This window comes from Oryctolagus cuniculus, chromosome X (genome assembly GCF_051225735.1).
Source record: "Oryctolagus cuniculus isolate XC-2025 breed Fujian yellow rabbit chromosome X, ASM5122573v1, whole genome shotgun sequence".
Taxonomy (NCBI): Eukaryota; Metazoa; Chordata; class Mammalia; order Lagomorpha; family Leporidae; genus Oryctolagus; species Oryctolagus cuniculus.
This window is the reverse complement of record NC_142888.1, coordinates 19136411-19158378: the sequence shown is the minus strand read 5'-3', so window position 1 is coordinate 19158378 and position 21968 is coordinate 19136411. Positions and strand designations below refer to the sequence as shown.

The following is a 21968-nucleotide window of genomic DNA, read 5'->3' as shown; positions in this document are numbered from 1 at the left end:
GTGATCTGGTGACCCATCTTTGGGATCAAGTTGTTTACAGTCCTGAAATAGAACCCTGAAGTGATAGGAATATTTAAATATAAAAACCATCTGTCAATCAATTGGGCACATGGTCTTACTTTCTAAAGATGGATACAATATTTCTTTAAAAATTTTCTCCCTGTGTATTTTGTCATACTTGTGTTACTATCATCAAAGAGAATTTATAAAAATGTAATTTCCTATGTATAATTTCAAGATCATTCCCTAAAAAGGACTATATTAGAGAAGAGTAATTGGCCATAGAATAATGTATACGATTATCATCAATAATTGATTATTCAATATGCAAGTGCACTTCAAAAAGTTTGAGGAAAATGGGCTAACAGGTAAGTTATTTTAATGTAAAAATTCTTGAAATTTGTACACTTTAAACATTTAAAAACTTATGAAAAATCATATTATGCAAAAACAATGCAAGCATTTCAAAAAGTTTTGCACCAAAAAATTATATCTTGTAATTTCATTTCAACAAACTTAAAAAAAAGACATATTTTTTTATTTCAAAATTAGTAACGAAGAGAGGAAAACAGAGAGGGAGAGGGAGAGGGAGAGGAGGGAGAGGGAGAGGAGGGAGAGGGAGAGGGAGATCTTTTATCTGCTGGTTAACTCTCCAAGTGGCTACTATGGCAAAGACAGAGTAAGGCTGAAGCCAGAACCCAGGAACATCTTCAGGGTCTCCCATGTGGGTGGAAGGGGACAAGCACTTGGGGCATCTTCTGTTGTCTTTCCCCAGCATATTGGCAGGCAGCTGGATCAGAAGTGGAGCAGCTGGATGTGACCCAGTGCCCATAGGAGATGCCAATGCCGCAGGCAGCAGCTTTACCTACTAAATCACAATGGCAGCCCCCATTTTTATAAACTTTTTGAAGAACTCTCTCATAGGAGTAAAAAAGCTACCTACTTACTATAATAGTAAGTATAGTCAGTAGCCAGCTTTCTTACTATATTTCCTACTATATATTTTCTTACTATATATATACTATAGTAAATATAGTATATACTATATACTGTTATAGAAAAATCAGTACTATATCTTTAGTAATACATAGCTCTAAATGCTAATGTAATCATACACAATTAATGATTAAAATACCATGTATAGAAAAATGCCATGCACAACATATCTAATAGTAATTAGATGTTACTATATGATTAATAGCTTTCAGTAAAATTCTGAATTCAAAAAGAGCTTTCTTATCAACAAAATACTGATTTTGTCTGTGTTCAGCTAAAGTAAACAACTTTATTTCAAGTATTGTAGTTCAGAAAAAAATTACAACCAAGTATGCCACGTTCATTTCAAACTGAGAGTACCTGAGGAATAGCCAATTTGATTTATTTGCATGATAGTTTCAATCTTGAAAATTTCAGTGAATATTTAAATGTGGAAATACATTGATATGTAAAATTGAGCTAGGTTCAGTATTCACATAATTAGTTTGTCACTTATGGTTCAAAAGCTATATTGGACATGAAATAATTATTTGTTTTATATGACTGTTCTCCTTGTTACTGGTTGTCTGTCTTCGTTGGGGCAGCTTTTCATTCATTATATTAAAGATAAAAGTGCTTTCACATATCACCATAATGTACCTAGAAAGCGGAAGTTTACCCACTGCAGATGAGGATTTTTTTTTTTTGGTTGCAAGTTACTGAAAAGAGGACAAAATATAATCAAATAGAGAGTTTTAATTTTCTCCTATGATGAAATTTTAAGGAAAGCAGTCTAAAACAAGCAAGTGACCCTGTGATGTCATGAGCGCCCAAGTTCCTTGGATCATCTTGCTCTTTCTCATATTACTCCCACTCAACTCCTGGTTGCTGGAAGATTTCAACATTTCCAGCCTGGCATTCATATTCTAGTACAGGAATATGATGGAGGGAGCAAGAACAAGGGATGTCAGCATCTATGTCAGAAAAGTAAATCTGTCCCAGAAATTCCCAGTAATCATCCTCTCATGTGTCGTTAAGTGTCACGGAAAGTGACCTATTGAGGCTAGTGTTGGTTGCTAGGGGCTTTCTTATTGCTGGGGATTTTACTAGGGGATTCCTTATTGCCAGGTGCCCAAGTGACCTCCATAATAAGGCCATTGCTGACTGCTAAGGAGGCTCATGTAGAGAAATTCAAACTTACTCTCTAACGCTTCAACAATCAATTCTGTGGGAGCAAACTGACAATAGGCAGATTAACAGGATACAAGGTATATAAATTAACTTGCATTGTACAGGAAAGTCACACAAATATGAAATTCAAAGAAGGGCCAGATTTTTGAGTCTTAAAATACTCTCTTTATAGAGATGAGTGAAGTGAGGGGCTGTAGGAAATTTTGGGGGTGGGGTGGGTAAATGATATTAGGGAGAAAGAATGAGCTCAGAGAACAGATAATGGCCTAGGACAAAGTTATTCTCAGCCCCAGGTATAGTGTTTAATTTTCAGTCTCTTCCACTGTGATATGAATTTAATCTTCCTTGGTTAATGAAATTCCAGTAAGAACATTTGAAGGCAATTGTGTTCCTCTTTGGTAGAACCTGTCTTCAAATTGGCTACTCCTCAGGTACTCTCAGTTTGAAATGAATGTGGCATACTTGGTTGTAATTTTTTTCTGAACTACAGTACTTGAAATAAAGTTGTTTGCTTTAGCTGAACACAGACAAAATCAGTATTTTGTTGATAAGAAAGAATGGACTCCTCCCATCCACTTGTCTCTACTTTGCTCCAGCCTGTCAGCTTCCCAGACCCTCATGCAGTTGACTACAAATTCTTTCAAGAGCTGATTTCCTGTTATCAGTATTAAAAAACCTCAAAACATCAAAAAAAATTTAAAAAGAAAAAACTGTAAAGAGACTTCTTTGGTAAATTATGCTTTAAAAAATGTTTTAGAATGTATCCATTTTCAGTGTGGGTTGGCTGCTAATACTTCCTCAAGAGAGCAATTTCTTTGCTGAGTTTATTGGATATTGAGGAAGCAACTAGCAATATCTGCCACTCCATGGAATCAGGAAGAAATTGCCAAGAAAAATTAATGTTTCAAGATCTAGATAAGCAGATTTGTCATGGATTCCTTATTATTCTAAGTGAGATTATTAGTCAACTGAAGCGTACATTTCATTGACATTAAAAATGGTTCTTAAAATTAATGACATATTGATCTAATATTTAAACTACTCATCTTTCATCTTTCATTTATCACTTCCCCATTTGAGTAAACATGCTGTCTTATCTACCAACTTTATTTGGTAGTACATGATAACATTTGGCCAGAAGTTGACACAAAATTAGCAGTTGTTATCTCAGAAGGCAAGAATATGCTATATAAAAGGAAGCCATTCTTTTGTGACCCAAAGGAGCTTATTTCATACTCTTTATCCTGGTAGCAAAGGATGAGGGAAGCAAGTGCTTGCCATCTGCATGTTAAAAACCTGTTGATACACTGGGGAATTGGAATTGCTGTCTGTGTTTGTTTTTAAGTGTCAAATTTTTAAAAAGACTCAGGATATGTAAGCAGGGTTGATTCTAGCATTAAAATAAAACCAAAAGAAACCCAGAGCAAGCTGCTTCCAAAAAGCCACAGCATAACAAAAAGAGCTGTAAACTTCTTCAGAAGTCTTCAAGGGGAAAATATGTGTTTATTCACAATGGGATATCCTGGGGACTTCTGTATAACAGCTTTATTGTGATATAATTCACATACCATAAAATTCACCCTTTAAAAGAATACAATTTAGAGTCTTTTAGTATATTCACAGAGCTATGCAATTATCACCACTACCTAATTGTAGAACATTTTCATCATCTCCAAAAGAAATTGAAACTTGTATAACTTAAATAAAATCTAAAAAAAAAAAAAAAAAGAAAGTTAGTGCCCATTAGCAGTAGCTTCTCATTCCTCACTTGCCTCCTCCCTTTGGCAGCCACTAATTTATGTTGTGCCTCTAAAATATGCCTGTTTTAGGCATGTCATATAAACAGAATCAGATTATGTGGGGCCTTTAGTGACTGTGTCTTCTTTCATTTTGCATAGTGTTTTGAAGATCCCTCCATACCATCGAATATACCAATCCTTCCTTCCTTTCATTTCTTGAATAAAATTCCGTTATCTGGATATACCAAATTTTATTTATCCATTCATCGGTCCATTAATATTTGTGCCCCAATTTTTGCTTCCAGGAGACTTTTTGTATGTCATAAGCCATATATATCTTTATCCTATAATCAGAATAAAAATTGTCATGCTTTTAGTGGACATATCTTCTTTTTGTCAAGAGACAGAAATTTAAAAGCTGAGTTGTATTTTATCATTAAGATTTTGAGGGTATGTGTGTTATCAGTGATTTGGAATTATACAAAAATATCGGCAAGGTGTCCTGCACACTTTCCCCATGTAACAATCATCCTAATGTGTAGGGTAAAGCAATGATTTTATTATGTTCATAGATTATACGGGTCGTAAATTAAGAGATGACACAGCAGGGCTGTCTTTTCTGTACATTGCAATGTCAATCTCTATGAAAACTGGGTTTGACACACTCGATGGGGGCTGGAATTCTGAAGACCAACACTTGACTTTGCAGTATTGTTTGCTTCTATGTAGCATGGTAACGTCGAGAGTAGTCAGACTTCTTATATGGCAGCTCAGAGTTCCAAGCAACCAGTGTTGCAGCAAACAAGGTACCAGCTGCATTGTCTTGTATGACTTAGCTGCAAAAGACAAAGAGTATGACTTCTGTTATCTTCTGGTTTTTTTTTTTTTTTTTTTTTTTTTTTTACTTACAAACTCTTCCAGATTGAGGAGTAAAGTGTGTAGGTCCCACCTCTCAAACTATTAACAGTTTGATGGCTATGTTTTAAAACTACTGTGCCATTAGGGTATTTTATGTGATAATTATAATTTTATATGTTGAAAATAATTGGAAATGGTTATATTTAAAATCAGGAGAATAGGCCATTGTGTTCAGTTAGCAACGTACAACAGAAGATACACACACACACATATATATATGTATGTATATATGTGTGTGTGTATATATATATATATATATATATATGAAGTAAAACAGGGTAAAAATAACCAGAAGCCAAATAAAGTTGGTGGTAGGTAGAATTTTGACAGAAATTTGGCTTAATTGGAGTTACTAAATCTGAGCTGGACTTTTTTTTTTTTTTTTTTTGACAGTTAGACAGTGAGAGAGAGAGAGAGAGAGAGAAAGGTCTTCCATCCAATGGTTCACTCCCCAAATGGTCACTATGGCCGGAGCTACGCCGATCCGAAGCCAGGAGCCAGGTGCTTCCTCCTGGTCTCCCACGCAGGTGCAGGGGCCCAAGCACTTGGGCCATCCTCCACTGCTTCCCCAGGCCATAGCATAAAGCTGGACTGGAAGAGGAGCAACTAGGACTAGAACCCAGTGCCCATATGGGATGCTGGTGCTGCAAGGCGGAGGATTAACCAAGTGAGCCACAGCGCCGGCCCCTTGAGCTGGAACTTTTGGCAACAAGGATCATGTGGGTCGAAACTAAAGAGGAAATAGATGTGATATAACTCTTATTATCTAATGGTGGAAAACCTATTAACTCTCCACAAAGGCTAATTGTGATCTTACACAGAGTACCCTATGATCTTTAACATGTGGATGGTTAGTTGAATAAGAGGCATAGATAATAACCTAATTAGTAACAATTATAAAGCAGTTAATATGTCAAGATACTATCCTTATCTATTTAGTTATTTAGGCATTTAATTCTTATAAGAATTTTATTAATCAGCTACTATTATTACTTATATTTTAAATAGAAGAAGATGAAGAACAATTATATTAAAGAATCTGCCCATGATATCACAACTAGGTGGTATTAGAATCAAAATTTGAACCTAAGTCTTTGATTCCAAAGCCTGTGCTTAAAGCCCTTATGTTGCATTGCTTCTGAACAAATTTTAGCAGTATTGATAATGATGCTGCTTCACAAGTCATGAAAGTTCTTCATAGGCTGATTATGCTAACCCTTGATTAGAAGCAAAACCACAACAGGGTTTCACCTCACCCCAGTTAGAATGGCTTTCATATAAAAATCAAGAAACAACAAATTCGGGTAAGGATGTGGGGAAAAGGGTACCCTAATCCACTGATGGTGGGAATGTAAACTGGTCCAGCCACTTGTAAGACACTATTGAGAAACCTCAGAAATCTGAATATAGACTTACCATATGACCCAGCCATCCCACTCCTGCGAATTTATCCAAGGGGAATGAAATCAGCATATGAAAGAGTTATCTGTTCCTCCGTGTTTATAGCAGCTTAATTCACAATAGCTAAGCTAGGTAATCAGCCCAGATGTCCATCAACTCATGACTGGATAAAGAAACTGTATGTATAATGAAATACTACTCAGTTGTAAAAAAGAATGAAATCCTGTCTTTTGTAACAAAATGGGTGCAACTAGAAACCATTATGCATAGTTGTCTGGCACTGCAGCTCACTAGGCTAATCCTCTGCCTATGGCGCTGGCACCCCGGGTTCTAGTCCCAGTTGGGGCGCCGGATTCTGTCCCGGTTGCTCCTCTTCCAGTCCAGCTCTCTGCTGTGGCCCGGGAGTGCAGTGGAGGATGGCCCAAGTGCTTGGGCCCTGTACCCACATGGGAGACCAGGAGGAAGTACCTGGCTCCTGGCTTTGGATCGGCACAGCAGCGACCGTAGCAGCCATTTGGGGGAGTGAACCAATGGAAGGAAGACCTTTCTCTCTCTCTCTCTCTCACTCACTCTCTCTCACTGTCTAACTCTGCCTGCCCCCCCAAAAAAAAGAAAAGAAAAGAAAAAAAAAGAAACAGTATGTATAATGAAATACTACTCAGCTGTAAAAAAGAATGCAATCCTGTCTTTTGTAACAAAATGGATGCAACTAGAAACCATTATACATAGTCAAAAAAGCCAGTCCCCAAAAGACAAATACCATGTTTTCCTTGAACTGTGGTAACTAATGGAGTACCAAAAATGTAATGTATAGAAGTGAAATTGACATTTTGAAATTTGATAATTGTTTACAGCCATTTTCTTGACTGTTAAGGAACAGTGTTGTTTTCTTCACACTGTTTTTGAACTCTTTATTCTTATGAATATAGAATAAACTGGAAGTAGATCTTTGTAAAAGCTAAGAGATGGAATGAAAAAGGAAAGAGAAGGGAAGGTTAGAGTATGGGCAGAACAGAGGATAGGGTGGGAAATATCACTACATTTCCAAATATGTATATATGAAATATATGAAATTTGTTTACCTTAAATTTAAAAAAAATTAAAAAGAGGCCAAAATTATAAATATAATTTCGCTGAGTGGGAATTTAAATATGACAAACTACAGGAATTCAGAGCCCTGAAGGGAGTATCCTAGCTCTCATTCCCTTTACTACCAAACTGCTGTATAGATAGTTTGTACCTGTCACTTTATTTACCTAGCAAATATTTATCACTTCATTCCATGAAGTTTGCTTTCCTCCTCTGAACCTATAATCCGAATCAAGTGACCTTTTGTGAATCCCAAACCTCTGTGGGGTTATGATAGTTTTAATATTCTTGGCTACCACTTTCCATTTAAATGAATTGAAGAATTCTATAAAAGGAATGTTTCATATATAAACTATGTATATTTGTAACTGATCTCATGCAACTTGAAATACTATAGGACATAGAATATTGTAATACAGATAAGAATATATTGCAATTTTAAAAGGATATCCAAAACATTATGTGAGAATGAGGACATATAGCTTTTGGGATGGGAGAGGAACTTAGAGTACTTTGTGAAGAATGTGGCATATGTAAAAGGCATTAAATATAGTTAAAGATTTACTTATTTATTTGAAAGGCAGAGTTACAGAGAGGGAGAGGAAGAGAGAGAGAGAAGTAAGACACCTTCCATTTGTTGATTCACTAGCTAGATGGCCACAATGGCCAGAGCTGGGCTGATCCGAAGCCAGGAGCCAGGAGCTTCTTCCAGGTCTCTCACAGGGATGCAGGGGCTCAAGGACTTGGGCCATCTTCTACTGCTTTCCCAGGCCATAGCAGAGAGCTGGATCAGAAGTGGAGCAGCCAGGACTTGAACCAGCGCCCATTTGGGATGCCAGCACTGCAGGTGGTAGCTTTTCCTGCTATACCACAGCGCGGACCCTGGTTAAAAACTAATATTTACTCAGTGTATATGCCACAGCGCCGGCCCCCAAGACATTTCAGTTTTTAAGGTGAAACAAAGAAGGGGAAGATCCCTTTCCACATGTCTTATTCACAATGCATGTTTCATTATTTAAGATGCAATTGAACGGCCTCATTAGCCCATAAATTTCACATAATTTATGTTTTGATGTTTTATTATGTAATCAACGTACTGTTCTGAATATCACCTTGTTCCTTATGGAATTGGATTTGTAACCTCATGGGGAAGCTAACTATAAAATGCAGATAGTAATACATACTTCATGAGCTTTCTCTAAGGATTAAATTCTATTTATTTAGATAGTTAATCATCAGAATTCTATACAACTGAATGCTATCTGATTTTACTAACTCTATATTGAGTTACTGTAATCGGCTGTGCTGTGGATTCATGAGTGAAATAGTCTCAGTTTTGTTCGGAAATTAAAAAAAAATGTTGGGATGGGTATTTAGCCTAGTGGATAAATGCCCATATTCCTCATGGGAGTACCTGGCTTTAGTTCCTGGCTCCAGCTACTGATAATGCAGACCTGGGTTGCAGCAGTGATATCTCAAGTAATTGGGCTTCTGGCAGCTAGAGAAGAGACCTGGATTTAGTTCTCAGCTTTTGACTTTGGCTCTGGTGCAGCTCCAGCTCTTGTAGGCAGTCTGGCTGCCTCTAAGATAAACAAATTAAAAAATTTGAAAGGTGCTGGTCAATATTTTTGTAATACAAATTATTTCATCATTGTGAACATGGTCTCCACCTATTGTAAACAAGCATCTACTTTGTTAAAATCCCATTTCTTGTGATACTGTTGATGCTTTCAGGAAAGCATATCCTTAGAGACAGTTTATGGTGTTTTTAATTTTCAACAAACTATAAAATTAATGTCAAACAATGTCAGTTGAAAATAGTATGAGAATGAACATTGATATCATAAGTGAAACAAGTGTTCAAAATTATTCAAAAATGAATGCCATTTTTACCCACAAAAGAACTACTGAGTTTCTTTGGGAATTTAATATACTGGATTAGCAATGATCTAAAATGTAGAATGTCAAACTGTTTATCTTCAACTTGTATTGTGTATTGATTCCAATAAGAAAACTAATGTGGCATTCAGCTATGCAGTTTTATATATGTGTACACACACATAAACACATACTAGTGTGCTTCATAAAGTTCATGGAAATGGATTTAAATGATCATTTTATTTTGATGCAAAACATTTTGACCTCCATGCATATGAGGGATTTTCAAAAAGTTCATGGAAAATATAATGAAAAGATTATGACTGGATTTCAAAATTGTTTTCACCAAAAGAAACTTATTTGTTAATTCAATTTTCCTCACACTCTCTAAAGTTTCTCTTACCTCAGTACATAAATGCCAGAGTGCATATATTACTGTATACTCTTTTCATATAATTTCCATGCACATGAGCCAATGATTAAAACAACTTGATGAAAATGAATGATAGCCACATAGCCTCAACATTTTCAAGAGTAAATCTTACCTGTATAGGAAAAAATCGCTTACTCAATAGTTACAGATTCTCAGTTATAGCATTATTTATAGACATTTATAATATTTTTAAATAACTGCAATAAAGCAAAAATTTATCATAAGTTTACTGCTTAAGCAATGATGTTCCATTTTGGATAAGAACATTTGTGAAATATTAAAAATCATTTATGAATAGAATATTTTTAAATGCTTACTGTGAAACATCACAGTAAGCTACGGAGGAAGTCTATATATAGGAACTTTGGCCAAAGAGATGAGTAGGCAATTAAAACTATATAAAGTACAATTGGCTATGAAAGTCACCATTGAAGAATTTAAAGCTCAGGCATTTTTCTCACATCTATTTGAAAATGCTTGAGAATATACACTGGCAGTAAGAATGTGAAGAAACAAGCCATCAGACATGATGGTGTAGCACAAACAGACTTTGAAGCTCAACTTGGCATTGTCTTCTCAAACTGAAAATGTGGTTATATTTTTGCATTGATATTCTACAACAAGGAGTTTGTCCCTCATGTATGTTTCTCAAAGGGAAAAGTACATGGATTTTCTCAGTAACTAAGTAATAGGAAAATAGTTAATAGGTAATCTAGATGGATATAGGTAGATGTGGTCCATACAAAATATCTTTATATTACAGTTTGAAAGAATGACATGAATTTATATGAATAGATGTTGAAATGGGGTCACTGTATAGTATTAGTTGCTTAAAATTTAGAACATATATATTTATATACAAGGGTGCTTTAAAAAGTTAATGGAAAGTAAACATTATTAAATAAACTATGCATGGGTTTCAATTAATTTTGCACCAAAAAAGACTTATCTTTAATTTCATTTTCCATTAACTTTTTGAAGTTCTATAATACATGTATATATATTGTATACACATATACATGAGTATATGTATATATGCATGTCCTAGTTTATTATATATGTATATTTGTATAAAGTAAAATACATACATACAAACACATAAACAAATATATACAAATATATGTTTGTGCCATAAAGCATAGAGCATGCATGTTTGGTCTCATACCAATCATTTTATAGTCTTATATGGAGAAAGTAGAATTTGGTAGTGATTGAATTCTTATCTATGCATCTGGGTATTGGGAGGGTGGTATATGGGAATATTTTTATTTTTTCAATCTGTATTTATCATTTCACTTTAAGAACTGATTACTATGTGTATATTAGTTGGTGGCTTATAAACCCCTGAAATTTGTTTTTCATGATTCTGAAGGCTAGGAAGTCTAAAATCAAGACACCAGAGGATTCAGTGTATGTATGGTGTGTTTGATTCTTCAATAACATTTATCTGCTTCCTGAGACTTCACATAGTAGAAGAAGGTGAAGAAGTTTTTAGGGTCTCTTTTTTAAGGCACTAATTCCATTAATGGGGGCTCTACCCTGATAATCAAGTCATGGTGAAAAAAAAAGTCTCTACCACTTAATACTTTTGAGTGTAAGATTTAAGCATATGAATTTTGGGAAACACAGAAACTCATTTAGTAGCAGTGACTGTGTTTATCCTAGATTAAAATTTTGTTATTTTCAAGGCATATGTTCACTCTGTAGGTATGTATATATATTTTGTACTAGATGAAGATTAACAATATCTTTTAGAGTCATATCTTGGGAGACTCTCCAGCTGCCTTTGGTGTCTTATCAGTATTGACTCCTCCGGCTGAAGCAATTTGATCCTCTCAAAACTCAAACTGATAGTGGGAACTTCTTTTTCTGTCTTGTTTCCTTTCACCAAAAATTGCTATTTCTTTTTTTAAGAACAACTAGAAAATAACTGAAAACCTTCTGTGGTGCTAAATCACTGTCAAAAAATAAAATCTGTTTTAAAGCTGGAAATACCTTGAGTAAAGCCATTTAATGTGACTAGAAGCAGATTCTGAAGAAAATGGTAAACAAACTCGTTAGCAGCAACGTGCACGTTAATTTACTCATCCAGCAGATGATGAGTACTGAGTCTGAGGGATCTGTTTCAGTGCCTAAAATACAAAGGTGGATAAAGGCTCAGTTACAGATCTTCAGGAACTAATAGTCATCTGAGAAAAGTGGATTTGTAAATAGATAATTATAGTTCTGAGAAGCATGAGGAATTAAACAATAGGAAATTGTGCAAGGTGCAGTGCTGACACAAAAGAAGTAACAAAGCTAACTGGACAAGTTATAACAGGCTTCACAATTTGAAGAGTGCATAGAAGTTTCCTCCAATTGGCAACTTCCAATTCAGTTGAACTATCTTCATGCTTCCTGTTCGATTTAGATTGCATTTTCAAACTTGTTTCTCAAATGAGGGAAAAAAGATGAGGCATTGGATTGAGCAAAGCAAGGACAAGTATAGCAGACACTATAAGATGGATATATGATGTTTGTTGAATTTAGTAGATACTCTTCGTATTCTTTTGGCATTCCCATTTTACCTGTTGAATTTCCTCTTATTTATACCTGAGAACTTTGTCTGACAGGGTTGCCACTGTGGGGAAGACTAGAGGTATTGAAATATTGAGGCTATAAGTGACATCATTTTGCTGATGACAGATTGGATGGCAAAACCCCTGAAGTTTTAAATCTTGAGACTGAAAGTGTGGGACATATCTATACCATATACCAGAGGTCCCCAAGAACACTGAGTCCCAGTTCCCAACAGTCATAACTTGCTAATTATTGCACCTTGAATTGGCTTCCTGTCTTCTTTGTATCACTTCTCTTGATGCTTTCTGTAAACACCATTTCAATAAACTACCTGGATTCAAATACCTGTCTCAGGTCTGATCCTGGAGAACTCAATTTAACACATTGGACAATTGACTGGCTATGAGGGATAAAAGAGGAGAATCTCTAAGAATCTCCCATGCTGCTGGTGTAGCAAACAGATGGATACTAGCACCACTTACTGAATTTTCACTGCCTTCCAGTGCCTTGCAGGTGTTAAGTGAAGATCCTTCCCAGCCAAGCCCTAAAGAGATCGTGAATGGAAGTGCCTATGACATTATGAGTCTGTATAGTAATAGGTTGTATTGTCTTTAGTATCCTGTTTTTCTTGCTGGCATCTCCATATGCATCTGCAAGACCTTAGCCATGCCAGTACTTTCTATTCCAGCTTCTGCCCTTGTCCCAGGAGGATGTCTGTTATTTTTGGATTGATGCTCAATCCCTTAGCTCTGTTCTTGGGTGCTTTTCCCAGGGCTTTCCCCACATCTATCATTTTTACACTATTGATACTATGTTCTAGAAATATGTTTGCCTCTACAAGGTGCTCTAGCTCAATCCTGTGCCTGGGACATTGTTAACCTTCTCAGTGATGCTGTTTACTGTATTGTTTGGTACTTTCAATGTGCTTGATGTCACAGCTATGCACTCCATATCCATGAAGTGACAAGAGAGAACTTCCCATTCTTGTTCTCACACTGTTATAAAGGAAGAGCGGGTAGGCTGGACAAATGACACTTTTTTGCCCATATTTCCTCTGACAAGGACACATTCCACATTTTATTTACATTTTAAGACTAATTTCTTTTTTTAAAAAAGATGTATTTTATTTATTTAAAGACAGAGTTACAGGGAGAGGTAGAGACACAGAGAGAGGTCTTCCATCCACTGGTTCACTCCCCAGATGGTTGCAATGGCTGGAGCCATGTCGATTTAAAGCCAGGAGCCAGGAGCTTCTTCTGGGTCTCCCACATGGGTGCAGGGGTCCAAGGACTTGGGCCACCTTCTACTGCTTTCCCAAGTCGTAGGAGGGAGCTGGATGGGAAGAGGAGCAGCTGGGACTAGAACCAGCGCCCAAATGGGATACCAGTACTGTAGGCGAGGGCTTTAACCCACTGTGCCGCAGACTAACTTTACTTTCAAAATCACATAGCCTTACACCTATGTCCTTTTTTGTTGACTTCACTTAAATGCATAATTTGCAAAGCAAAGACTGTTTATATTTACCATGTCTGTTAAATGAAACACACAGAAACAGCTTTTAACGGTAATACATTGTCCCACCCCCACATTTATTTATTGTGAATACAGTTATCCAAACAATCCTGAATGTATTCTTAGAACTACTAGTTGTCAGCACCCACACTGCTTCAAAATTAATGCGATTTGTGATAATATTCATTGTACCTGCTACCTTAAACAATTGCAGCTGTGGCTATTTGCTACGCAAGATGAATAAAGGATGCCATTTCTGCTTTTCCTTCTTGAGATTTTTACTTTTCAGAAAAGCATCTGTACTTCCACCTGACACTTCTTGCCAGGCTTTTGTCTTGTAAACCTGAATTCTACTTTGAGTACTCCAGGCTTATGTTTAAATGACAGTGCTTCAACAAGAGAAAGAAAAATGTGCTGGATTTTCACTCTTGTTTCCTGAAAACATAATATGTATACATATATTAGATATATTCTTACAAATGTCTGGGTCATGTATATCAGCTGGATATTTCTACTTAATGTGTGGGTATTTTGCATCATGATTTAATCAAAGCATTGCTATTACTAGAAGAGTCTTGATTTAAGACGTAAAATTAATTGTGTGTTTGTCTTTTTGATGACTGTGGAAGGGTCATGTTTTATTTAATTAGACATGCTAGCTCTTGAAGTATAACCCGGATACTAAATGAATTTTGCCAGTTTGCCAATAGTGGTATGCTCTGCGCATCTACCATCCCACTGGAATTATTTATTCCACCCATGTTAATTTTTGTTTCAAATCTAACTGATGGGAGGAGCTTCTGGATAGTTCCACATTCTATCCTCAGGCTGTATATTCTTTTCTCATAGTTTGCCCTTGGTGGCCTAATAAATGCACCTCTCCATCATGGAAGTGTCATATCTTCAACATCTTCGACCATAGCATCACCTACACCTTTTTGTCCTTCTTCAACTTCTTCCAACAAGTGAAAATTATGAGGAACTTACTTTAACTACTATGGAAACTTCCATATTCTCCTAGAGAACAATGAACCCAAATTCACCACTTTATGAAAGCGGATTTTCAAGTTTAAATGCAGATCTTGTATCTCAGGGCATTCATTTGAAACAAAAATGAGTGAGTTGGTTATGAGTTCAGGTAATAGCCATCAAAGTGAACTTGGGACATCTACTCCACTCCTACACCTCGACCAAGTTATTGTTCAATTTATTATGTCCACATATGAAGGATAAAATTTGAACACTAGACATCCCTTGAAATTATTTTTTTGCCTCTCAGATTTTATAAGAATGAATGTCATATGTTATCTAATTATGAAAGAGAGAGAGTAAAAGAAAGAGAAAGAGATTGAGATTGATTTCCTACCACTGTGTTCACTTAACAAATGCCTGTAAGAGTTGGGGCTCAGCCAGGTTGGAGCCAGGAGCTGAGAACTTTCTCTGGGCCTCCCAAGGGGGTTACAGGAATATAACTACTTGAGCCATTACCTCCTGCCTCCCATGATACACATTAGCAGGAAATGAGAATCAGGAGTGGAACCTGGACTCAAATTAGGAAGTATCATATGGTGTATGGACATCCCAAATGCTTACCTCTTAACCTTCTTTCAAATGTAACCCCAATGCTGCTGTGTCAACCAGAAACATTTTACCTTTTTCATATCATATATGTAGTTTGTTTTCCCAGCCTATAGGAGTCTGTCTCTCTCATTGTTGAAGAAATGAGACATTTGTATATAGATTATATTCACATGGTGCTGTTTCACATATTTCTCTGTTCTCTGTGGTTCTGATAAATTAGAATCCAGAGGGATGCTCATGTCTGATTCTCTTTTTTGCAAGATGACTTTAGTATTGTATACTTGCATCAAAAGATACACAATATTTGCTTTAAGCAGGCTTTAATGATCACTATCTCAATCATTTTATTACGAGGTTGTAAAATAGTACGATGGTTATCATTCCTTCATCATTTATTAGCTGGGGTTTTCAAAGGAGAACTTCTGTATATTACTTATTTGGTTGCACTGTTACAGAGTTAATACAGGAGAAACATAGCAAATACCTCAGTTTCTCTCCAAAGAGAACAATTTCCAAAATAATGAGGTAGTTTTATAATCTCCAAAGATTACCAGTAATGATTTTATTTATTATTGCTTGTTTTTTTTTTTTTTGTTTTGGCGTCAGTGTGATTGTATGGATTTAAAAATATGTAAATATAACTGATGTGTTTAAATACTTTGTTGCTGTTGTTGTTATCTTTTATCTCCATAATTTCCCATCTCTATCCAATGGAAGACTCTCTACTGTGGCTACTCTGATGTGGGATACAGGGATTTTTAACTGGCTTCTTAACTGCTAGGCTAAACTCCTTGCTTGCATAATTTTATGTGTATGTACAATGTGCATTTTTGTGTGTATATGTGTGTATTTATATATTTGGTCCAGTGGAGTAGTCTTTGACCTTTCAGATGATGCTGTGTCAACACATGATCTAAGGTTCCTGATTGTTCCTGCAGAAGGGCATTTCACTAGTTGGTATAGAGCCAGGGAGGACAGCTATCAAAGCACATCTCACATCATAGTTTTCTCCTTGTCCCTGTTTTACACTATACCCCTTCAAGATATTGCATAACATTTTAATTGGTTCTAATTCATTTTTTTTTCCTCTCTTGCTGCTTTTCATGCTAACTCAACCAAAGTAGAGCTGATACCCTGGCTTTATTTAAAGATAGTACCTTCAAGCACTATCAAGCATAGAAAGTTAATTCTTACTTATTATTAAGCCAAAACAGTAACATATTTCCAACACCATTAGAAGATATATTTTTTAAATAAAATGATTGCTTGACAAATTTTTCAACCTTCCTATGAGTGGAGATGTATGTGAACATGAATGTTAGTCCTCTCTATTTTTGAATAATTTGTTCTTTAAAAGAACCAACATATGGATAAGTGTTAGGCCTAGAGGTTTTTTGTTTATTTATTTGACAGGTAGATTTACAGATAGAAGGAGAGACAGAGAGAAAGGTCTTCCACTCTCTAGTTCACTCCCCAAATGACCACAACGATTGGAGCTGGTCTGATCTGAAGCTAGGAGCCAGGAGCTTCTTCTGGGTCTTCCATGCAGATGCAGGGGCTCAAGCACTTTGAGCCATCTTCTAATACTTTCCTAGGCCATAGCAGAAAGCTGGAGCAGAAGAGGAGCAACTGGGACATGAACTGGTGGCCATATGGGATGCCGGAGCCACAGACAGAAGCTTAGTCCACTATGCCAGAGTACCAGCCCCTAGCCTAGAAGTTAAGATGCTTCTCGGTATGCCTATATTTCATATTGAAGTACCTGGGTTTGAGACCTAGTTCTGCACCTAATTCCAACTTCGTGATAGTGTGCACCCTGGGAGGCAGCAGGTGATGGCCCCAGTAGTTGGATTCCTGTTACTCACATGGCAGACCTGGATTGAGTTCTCAGTTCCCTTATTCAGTCAAGCCCAACCCTACTTGTTATGGGTGTTCAGGTACTAAACCAGTGAATGGTAATGTGCTTTTCTTTCCTGTCTCCATGTCTCTCGCTTACTCCCTCGCACTCTCCTTCTGAAATAAAAATAATAAATAAATGAAAATTTTAAAAAGAAGCAATTCAATTTCCTCCTGTGTTAACACATTTTACTTGGTGCTTGTTATAGCATAGTGCTACTCTTTCTTGAATAATAAACAATCCAATTTAAATGAAACTAAAAATTCCTGTGTTCAATCAATGCTTATTTATATTATTTTTTAAAAAGTTACTTACATAAGCACAAATATAAAACAAAGGGCACACTGTTTATGGCTAAAGGGCATATAGATCTATAATACCAAATAATATTTTCAAATTAAATAAAACACAAGTACAAAAAAGCGATAAATTTCAAATGCATAACCTTAATGTGCCTGCCAATATTGCTTTGGATAAATTAAATGGCCTTATGGAATGCAAATATAATATTGGCAGCATTGGTGCAAGTTCTTTTATCTTCAGCACTTCTTTTTGTTCTATGTGCTATGAAGACTAAGTTATTTCACTGTTTCCTCTATTAAAACCTTTACAACATATTAATGTGTACATGTCTTTGCCATTAGGTAGTCATATGTTTTTGTGTCATCAACTTCCTCCAGTTGCAAAGGTGTATGTTCTGTTTTGGTGTGCTATTTTCATTATACCACAATGAAAATAATAAACTCTTGAGTTTAGGAAACTGAAGTTTCAGTATAAAAATGTTTTTCATAAGAGTTTCCCTAATTAATAAGGTTGTGCTCTCACTACTGGAAGAAGAGCATGAGTGAGATCAATATGTACACACCTGAAATGGCTTCATTCTTGTTTTCATTAGGAGACACCAAATGTCAACCAATCATGCTCTAACAGCCAAAGAAATCTTGGGCACAGAAGTACGTGTTCTTGAAAATTACATAGCAGTAATGTTACATGTCTTGTTCCATTTTGTGTAGCTATAATAAAATACTTGTCGTTGGGAAATTTATATGGAAAAAGGGTTTATTTGGTCATGATTCTGGTGGCTGAAGAGTATAAAATGAATGGTTCTGGCACCTGGTAATTGTGCCCTGGTTGTTTGACAACATGGTGGATAAAGTCAAATGGTGTGTGACAGAGGAGAGAAGGAGAAAGAGTGAAGGAGGGAGAGAGGGCAGGTTCACTTTTTTGTAACAACTTTCTTTCTCAGCAGCTAACTCACTCCTATGAGACATAACCTATTTTACAATACCAGTATTTTTGGGCTGGCACTGTGGCAGCAGGTTAAAGTCCTGGCCTGAAGCGCCAGCATCCCATATGGGCGCTGGTTCTAGTTCCGGCTGCTCCTTTTCCAGTCCAGCTCTCTGCTGTGGCCTGGGATAGCAGTAGAAGATGGCCCAAGTCCTTGGGCCCCTGCACCTGCATGGGAGACCCAGAAGAAGCTCCTGGCTTTGGATCAGCGCAGTTCTGGCTGTTGCAACCATCTGGGGAGTGAACCAGCAGATGGAAGACCTCTCTCTGCCTCTACCTCTCTCTGTGACTCTGTCTTTCAAATACATAAAATAAATCTTTTAAAAAAAAGTATTAATTCCTTCACAAGGACAGTCATGACTTAGTCACCACCAGTTTGTCCCTGCCCATTAAAATCCTGCCACCTTTCAATGTCATTACATTGCGAACTGAGCTGCCAGCATATGAACCTTTGGGGGATAAACCATATACAAACCATAGCAGTTTACACTCAAATAGTTCAAAAGCAACTCCTAATAACTGCTTGGGATTAGCTCAGAGATAAGGCCAATACAACTTTTTGCTAAAAAGTAAATACAATATTACTTTCTTTTCAACATGCTAATTAAAGTAAATGGAGAACTATAAAACAAAATATTTATAAACAGTAGTCATTTTGACTAGTGGGATTATGAACATTAATTAAATATTAAAATTTCATTCGATATTTATTGGAGAGTTATTGAGTTTCTATGGGACAAGCATTGTGCTAAGGGCTTTGCTGTATCAGAATGTTCTGATTTATTTACAATGACTGTTTATTAAAGCTAAAACAAAATGTATAGTTTGCTTACAGAATAGCAGTGGGAATAATTGGAGGCTGAGGTTAAATAGAATGGGTGAGTCAACAATACCATAAAATCCTTTTATTAAGTATTATGTTCAGCTACTCTTTCATATTTCAAACATTTATTAAGTATAATATTTCCTTAGAGGAAGAAAAACATAAAGAAAGCAAATGAATATCTGTCTAAATAGATGAAATCAAATCAAAATAACAAAACCCCTAAGTCAAGTTGGACAAAAATACAGCAAAACAAAAAGCTGAGATGAAATATCTTATCCTTCTACTACATTTTTTTAGAATGGCAGGCCACATAAATTTTATTCATCCATGTTGTATAATTTCCAAAATTTCTATACATAATTCATAATTTTATGTAAAAATAGACTATAGTATTCAAAAAAACATATTGAGTATAATCATGCAGTACCCAAATATGTTTATGCATATATGTGTATGTTCACATAAATATACATATTTTTATTTTCACTGTATTTGAAAAGCATAGGGAGAGGAGAGAAAGAGAAAGAGAGAGGTGTCTTTTATCCATTGATCAGGCTGAAGCTAAGAGGCCAGAGCTCAATCCAGGCTTCTCACGTGACTGGCAGGAACCTAAGTACTTGAAGCATCATTTGTTGCCTTCCAAAGTGCACACTGGCAGGAAGCTAGAATTGGAAGCAGGACCAAGATTTTAATGCACTTACTCCAATAGGGGTATGGGTATCCCAAGCAGCATCTTAACCACTGTGTCAATGTCTGCCCCTCTATATCTAATTGTAGTAAAATGATCATGTTCCCCTCTTGGCACATTCACTGATGTTGGTATGCAGGACTTTATCTAAATATCATGACATTTTCAAACCAAACAATAGAAAGATAGATATAGGGCAAAAAGAAAGACTCAGTTTTATTCTAATGGTCACCTTCTGGTCTCTCACTGAGATTGTTAATGAACCCAGAATAAGAGTCTATAAATGCATTAGTCTAACCTAAGGTGAAACTGTGTAAAACTGCCTATTCAGTAAAATAAATGAAAAAGACTTGCATGGAGGCACAGAGCCAAAGGTTAGGTGAAAAGATTTATAAAGAAGACTACTAAAATGGAGAAAGGGTAATTGAGTTACAATCCCATTATTTCAAATGCAATCTATATATTCAAAACTCTCTGACTCTTGGTCTGTAAGAACAACACCTAGAATCAAAGCAAGATCAAAACAGTCTGGAAATTATGAATGTGCTTCCTAAATGAAAAATGCTGTATATCTTATCAGTAAATACATAAAGAATGTTCTATTTCTCAATCTCATTATTATTCTTTTCTTAAAAGATTTATTTATATATTAGAAAGGCAGAGGCAGAGAGAGAGAGAGAGAGAGCGCCTTCCATCTGCTGGTTCACTTCCCAAATAGCCACAGCAGCCAGAGCTGCACCGATCCAAAGCCAGGAGCCAGGAGCTTCTTCCAGATCTCCCACGCAGGTGCAGGGCCCCAAGCACTTGGGCCATCTTCTACTGCTTTCCCAGGCCATAGCAGAGAGCTCGATCAGACGTGGAGCAGCTGGGACTCAAACTGGCACCCGTATAGGATGCCGGCACTGCAGGCGGCTGCTTTACCTGCTAGGCCACAGCGCCATTACTATTCTAGAAATGGTCTTTTCTATTAATATTTAAGAGTAGTTGATTATTGAATATAATATCTATTGGAAAATAGAATTTTCAGAGGATAATAGCAGAAGAAAATAACTATATTGCTGCTTGCTATCAATAGGCATGTGACCCATCATTCTGTTTCTATAAAATTAATAATAACCATGGAAGCCAATGTTTGTTTCTCATACCTGCAGCATTGTTTTCAGCCCTTAGCTAATGTTTCCATAAGAGGGCAAAACTGATTCTGTGATTCAGAGAAAAGATATTTATTAAAACAAACTACCTAAAATTTAAAAAATCAAAAAATCAAAAAAAGAAATACCTGTGTGTATCAGTATTGCTGCAAATACAATTTTGTCAAACTTTGTTTTATATATTTATCAATCCAATGGTTAATAATAACATATCACTGTAGATTTAATGATCTGTGATTATTTTAAAATTTACAGCATATGAGTGAAAATGTCATCTTTTCATTTGATTATTGTTTATAGTCCTTGCCTATATCCCCACTGAACTAGGATGGTTTTACTTGTTGAACTCTTTGTTTAGTGGAGCATTAAGCCTTTAACTATAAAGTAAATTGAAATGTTACCTTAGAAATTTTTGATATATTTTTATTTATATGAGATGAAAAAATTTCATGTATTTTGTTTATACAGATTATCTTTAAAATTAATAGAGAAAAGGAGGGAGAGAGAAGCAGAGAGGGAGGGAGGAAAGGAATTATTATTATATTCTTAGAATTGTATCTGTGAACTACATTGAATCTGCTTGCTTTGTATTTATATCACATCAACATGAGAGAAAAAATAAAACCAATTATGTATCAGAAAAAGCAAATAGTTGAATTGTTTACAGCTTCTTCCATGGAGAGAGAATTCCTGGTCTAAAAATCATATGGCCTTGACAAATGAGCCAAACCAACAAATGAGCCAAACAAATGTCCAAGACAAAGCAGAACATCCGTTAAAGTGGTAAAGCAGATTTCAATCAGGGAAACAGCCTGGCATGAACTGCACTCAACATCCATTTGA

General features: G+C 36.1%; 1 protein-coding gene and 1 pseudogene across 15 annotated transcripts in view; one reads left to right on the top strand and one right to left on the bottom strand.

The window, feature by feature from the left end:
- DMD (dystrophin) overlaps positions 1–21968 on the top strand; it is a 2249390-nt gene that overhangs the window by 364800 nt on the left and 1862622 nt on the right. The gene's annotated exons all lie outside the window — the stretch shown is intronic.
- Positions 14182–21968, bottom strand: part of LOC103351783 (ubiquitin-conjugating enzyme E2 variant 2 pseudogene) — a 116718-nt pseudogene continuing 108931 nt past the window's right edge.